This window comes from Stenella coeruleoalba, assembly GCF_951394435.1.
Source record: "Stenella coeruleoalba genome assembly, chromosome: 20".
NCBI lineage: Eukaryota > Metazoa > Chordata > Mammalia > Artiodactyla > Delphinidae > Stenella > Stenella coeruleoalba.
This window is the reverse complement of record NC_137166.1, coordinates 48,543,927-48,550,380: the sequence shown is the minus strand read 5'-3', so window position 1 is coordinate 48,550,380 and position 6,454 is coordinate 48,543,927.

Below are 6,454 nucleotides of genomic sequence, written 5' to 3'. Positions count from 1 at the left end.
GAAATGATTACCACAATGAGTTAACATCCATCATCTCATATAGATACTAAAAGAAGAAAAAGAAAAAAAGTGGGTTTTTTTTCCTGTGGAGAGAAATCTTAGGATTTGCTCTCTTAGCAGCTTTAAAATGTACCATTCAGCAGCGTTAACTGTAGTCATCATGTTTCCTCCCATACTCCTGCTTAGTCTTCAGTACTTTTGTACTTTGTCCACCTTATTTTGTGGTTTGATGTTTCAGCTTACTCCTAGGCCTGAGAAAGATAAACGTGCTTTTAATGTTTTTGTTTGTTTGTTTTTATTGTTTTTATAAATTAATTTATTTATCTATTTTTGGCTGTGTTGGGTTTTCGTTGCTGCACGTGGACTTTCTCTAATTGTGGTGAGCCGGAGCTACTCTTTTTTTTTTTGCGGTACGCGGGCCTCTCACTGTTGTGGCCTCTCCCGTTGAGGAGCACAGGCTCTGGACGCGCAGGCTCAGTGGCCATGGCTCACAGGCCCAGCCGCTCTGTGGCATGTGGGATCTTCCCGGACCGGGGCACGAACCCGTGTCCCCTGCATCGGCAGGCGGTCTCTCAACCACTGTGCCACCAGGGAAGCCCCTGGAGCTACTGTTTGTTGCAGTGTGCGGGCTTCTCATTGCGGTGCCTTCTCTTGTGGAGCGTGGGCTCTAGGCGCGTCGGCTTCAGTAGTTGTGGCATGTGGGTTCCAGTAGCTGTGGCTCACAGGCTCTAGAGCGCAGGCTCAGTAGTGTGGCACAGGGGCTTAGTTGCTTTGCGGCATGTGGGATCTTCCCAGACCAGGGCTTGAACCTGTGTCTCCTGCATTGGCAGGTGGATTCTCCACCGCTGCACCACCTGGGAAGCCCCTGTTTTTGTGTTTTTTTTGTCCAAAGAGATTTCAGCTTGGAGTGGGGAGGGAATCCAGACTTTTTGATGCTGTTTTCAGATATGCCTTTTATATTTCTAAATTTCTTTTGGATTTTGTACTTAATCAGTACCCTTTATTTCGTATGTCTCATTTAACGTACTTGAGAAGACCCATTAATCTTACCTACCCTTTAGAACTTTATCTTGAAAAATCAGTATTCTTCCTGTTTGCTGAAAGAGGTTGCACATGGACTCAGTTTCCCTTTAGAAGACTTGATGAGTCACATCAGTAAATTGCATATTGCTTTTTACAAATTATAGCAGCCTGGGTTCTTAATTGGAAAGCACATGAGCCAGTTCTAACCAGCTGATTCAGAAGATACTAGGCGGCTTCAAGAACTGGCAAGAAAGACAATGTTCAGGGCTTCACAGAAACAACTGCTGAATCATGCTGCAGAGCCATGAGAGTTCCTTAGTGTTCCCAAAGCTCCTTGAGATATAGTAAAGAACTAACTATATCTTCTGATTCGAAGTCTGGGCAAGTGCCTGGTTCTGGTGGATCATAGGCTGTGCCTGCACCTGAGTTGTGTGGAAGGTTAAGATGCCAGGGCCACCAGTGCCTAGTGTTTCCTGGAGAGTCCATAGTTGTAGATGGGCTCTACCTTCCACTCATAATAATTCTTTGGGCAGTTTGTCATTCATAGAATTGTTACTCATTTGCTAAGCAACAGCAAAGGAAAAAACAAAAGATTTCCAGTATAGCAGGCCCTTGCCTAGCCCATATGTCAACATTTTCTTCACTCTCTCCATTTTCACTTACTCTAATATGTATATGCACCCTCCTACTTAACCTATCATACCTCTCTTATAACCAAAAACATGTGTAGTCTCTTCCTCACCCAGGGCTTCACATCTTTGCTTCCACTTCCAAGTCTGGGATCTCTGAGTGGTGTCCATTCCATTTCTAGTGAAAAACTCCTCGTGTAAAAAGATGGTTCAGATGCTGGGCATTTAAAAAGGATGGGGGGATTATAAACCAGGTCAAATTACCAAGGAAATATTCAGTAACTTTGGTTGTGAGTAGATATGCAAAAGCTTTCTAAAGCTGCTTTTGTAAAACCACAAACAAGTTGGTGACATGGGTAGTTTTTACTGCTTAGGATAATTTAATCCTCATTTGGATTTGTTTGGGGGTCTAACTAAATCAATGTCTGTTTTATTATGCTTTGCAGTAAAAATAGTATTGTTAAATTTTAAAATATCACTTTTGGCATTTGCCAAGTGGATCTTCATGTTGGAACAGTAAAGTTGGACCTTCTATCTTATGGCCAATGTGGTACTGATTTGTAATCCACTGAGGATGGCATTTCAGTGGAAATAGGTTGATAAATAGGATTGATAAACCTTTCCGTAGTAGTTTTAGCACCTTTCTGGACTCTTTAACATTTTCTGTGTTCTACTGAGGTCATGACAGTCTTCATGATCACCTCCTCTCTTCTTCAGGGAGGACTCCTGGCATTTAACTGTTGGATCAAGTTCTTGAAACACATATTCCTTTGGAATATTGTTCCTCTTTTCTGCCCAGGCTCTACTAGTTACTCTCTGACAGTGTTTGCTTAGATCTGGACTGTTGATACCTATGCCTGTGGTTCACTGCACAACAGATCCAGCAGGTTGGTGATTCTTCTGACCGGAAGTTCTTCTTCTTGTTGTATATTTGGTTTGTCCACATGTTTCTCCACCTTTCCTTGCTTTCTGAAGGGACTAGGACCACACTACCCCTGCCAGATATTTTGTAGCATGCTGGAACTTTCTATGGGTGTAAGTTCCTGATTTTTCTGTACTCTTGAAAAAACTTCATGGACATGCCATTAACTTTAATTGATAATTTATTTTTAAGAAGTAATACGTAGCTGTGATCATAAGTGGAATGTGCTGAAATTTTAGTAGTGGGGATTAGGTTATAAAAGAACCAAACCTGTGGAAAAACCAGAAGAGGGTTTTCTGATGAAATCTCAAAACTGTTTATCTGTAGTCTCTGGTATTACTATTCTCTACTAATTATATGGGGTTCCATCACTGAAACTCTCTGCTTTAGTATTTATGTTGCACTGGGTAGAGGGAGTTGGAGTCTCTTTTTGTAATCTGGTGCTTTAATTAGATATAACTGATAGTATTGATCATCTAGACCTGTATACAATACAGCCAGTTCCAAGATGTGTCCCCAGAAAACTGGATGACCAGTCACCACAGGCTACACCTATCCCCGGGTGGTGTAGCCTCTACCTTGTATGAGTATCCAACCATGGTTCCTATGTTCACATGGGAAGATGGGATGACTACTGTGTTTGGAGTATTGTTCTCTGTTACTTCTGGATAAAGTCCAGTTGCATTTTTTTATGCAAGGAAAACTGAAGTTTCTAGCTTTAAATGAAACTATAAAATTGTTTGTGGGGGGGTTGTGTTTATGAAACATTCAAATTGGTCAGAAGACACTGAATGAGAAAAAAATGTTTAAGTAAAAGATGGAGACTAGTTTAAAACAAGAGTTAAATTGAAAACAGCAGCATTAGTTCACACCCTTAAAAGCTGAGCAGCCTCTTGGGTTGCACATCATCCTAGGGATCTATCAGTGATGCAGCAGCAATTTGAAACTAGGGCTCTTTGGTGAGTAGCTTATGTTAAGGCAGAAAGGTAGAAATGGGCTTGCACTATCTTGTGAATAATAGGTTAAAACACACTTCAAGAGACATTTGGGTGGTGTTACATATGCCACCGGGGCCACTAACCTGTGTGGAATTCCTGCCAGCCAAGCAGGAACACCTTGAGCATTGAGAAACCATTAGTCATAGACAGCTGGACCAAGGTAGGTCAATACAGAGCCACGGGTCCTTCGTAAGATGCAGTATCAAGCGTGCTGAAGAAAGGCATTCTTATTCTGTTCAGACTGCTCTAACAAAAATACTTTAAACTGGCTGTATCAGCGTCTGAGGACTCACTTCCCGCTCGTTAGCTGCACATCTTCTTGTTCTGTTCTCACAAGGACTCTGAGGTCTCTGAGGCCTCTTTTATAAGGGCACTAATCCCATTTGTGAGGTACCCTCATGACCTAACCACCTCCCAAAGGCCCTCACCCCCTAATATCACATTGGGGGTTAGGATTTCAACATATGAATTTGGTTAGGTGACACAAGAATTCAGTCCACAACAGGCACAAACTCAACTTCTAATAGCCTTCAAATAAAGGTGCATTATATTGGTCAGTTCCAGTTGCCCTGCAGGCAAGTGTTGGTCATCATTAATTTTATAACATATGAAAAACAGGCTTATATGGAGGTCCATACAGAAAAAGGCACCTTCACTAGGATGAAGATCTGGAAACTATACATTTTAATCTTACAATGAAAGGGGCATCTAAAATTCCAGCTTAGGCCCCTCACTGACTGACACTGGAGGTTGATCTCTTCATTACTTGCTACTGGTGGATAGGCCACCGGCTCTATAAGGACACATAAATATGCCATCAATAAAGGAGTCCAGCGGTGATGTAGAGGGGTGGGATAGGGAGGATGGGAGGGAGGCTCAAGAGGGAGGGGATATGGGGACGTGTACGCATATGGCTGATTCGCTTTGTTGTGCAACAGAAACTAACAGTCTTTTGAAGCAATTATACTCCAATAAAGATCTATTAAATAAATAAAAAAAAAATAAGGGAGCCCAGCCCCAGGTGTATTTGTTCATGTTTATCATTGAAGGGAGCAGATAAGGGGGAAAAAGTGATTGGGATTAATGATAACTCACCTTCCATGAGACGCTCGTTTGCTCTTTGATAAAACTTAGGAAGAAAACAAGAAAAAATATGTAAATGAATATGGCCCATTTCATGAAATGGGAGTGGAGGTGGGGCAGGCAACGTGTAGATTATTTATCCAGGAGGCAAACCATAAAGGGGGGGAAATACAAATACCAACTCTAAAGCAACACTAAATATATGGCAGAGGGATGTTTAGGAACCAAATATCTAGGTAGAATTCTGGTTGATAGTTCTTTTTCTTGTATGGTTTTCTTTTTTTTCTTTTCTTCTTGTATGGTTTTCTTAATCCCCTTGCTTTTAACAGTTGCTTCCATTTTTCAAGGTTGAAGAGCCTCACATCACTCAGCCAGATGTGCTAGAACCTGATTGAAATATGGGCTTACTTCCTCTTGTGGAAAACAGTACTCCATCTACCAAACATCTGGGCAAATTAGACTATAATTGGTTTCCTACTGCCCCCCAATTTACACAAGTATAATTTAAACGGTTTAGTATAATTTAAATAATTAGATGATCTAGTGATCTAGAACCATCGAATTCCTAACCTAATCACCCGAATGCAATCAATCCACCACCTCCCTAGCTTCCATTTCCCCAGATGATAAGAACAAAATCTTAATTTATACAACACATATCTCAACTTAAAAAAAAAACAAACACAACTTTTCCTTTACGTAGGTGGTTCTTAAACTTTGCCATGCATCAGAATCAGAGGGAGTGCTTCTTATAACACAGATTTCTGGGTCGCGACCCGAGAGTTTCTGATTCAGTAGGTCTGGGGTGGAGTTTGGGGGTTTGCAATGATTCTGCTGGTCCAGGACCACAACCTGAGAACCACAGCGCTAGAACGGTTTTAAGTATTTAAATGGAATTAACTTATAATATATCGGGCTCACAAAAGTTCTAAGTTCTTGCCTTAAATTGTGCCAAACTTTTAACTTTAAATCAAATTAGGAGAGGAAGTTTGTGTTGGGCAGAGTCTGGCAGCCAGAACTGTACAAGATGCGTGAGAAGGTGTGAAGCCCCGCCCCTTCCCCCGTCCCCGCCCCCCACACCCCACCCCGCGCTCCTCCCTGGTATTTGAGCCCACCCCGGCTTCTCTCCGCTCAGATCTTCCCAGGGGAGAGCAGCGTTCAGTCTGGGTTGCCTGAGCCGCCTGCACTTGGTCCTTACAGAGTCCTCCCTGTGTGGAACCCGATTCAGAAGACAGAGGACAGAACACTTGGTAAGTCTGTGTCTTTTGTTTGTTTATTACTGCATTTGTCTTGAGACCGTGGTCCACCCCCCCACCCGACCCACGCCCGTCCTGCCACATACACAGCACACTACTCTCCATTTGTGGGGTCATAAAAAAAAGGAGGAGGCTCTGGGAGCTGCAGGCTCCTCAATCATGTCTTCATCTAAAGAGAGTGAAGTCCCATCTGGCTTCTCCCCTGAAGGGTCCCCCAGCCCTGACTCACCAAACTACATGCTACTCTCTTACCATCCCCAGATTTCTGCAGGAGTCAGCCCATCGCCCACAGGAAACACCTACTAACACACAGAACTCACCAGCTTCCTCCCCCATGTCCCTTATCTTTTCACCCACAGCCCTCAGAGAATCCCCTGTGTCCCCCAGCTACTGTCACACACTTTGCCCACAGAAGGGACACTTCTAATGGCCGACTTTACCACATTGGCCATTGGCAGCCCTTGGCTGGGCAGTGTGACCCTCCTGCCTGATTCCACAGAGGATCCCTTAATCCAGAGAGCAGGTGGGAATGACAGGTAGGAA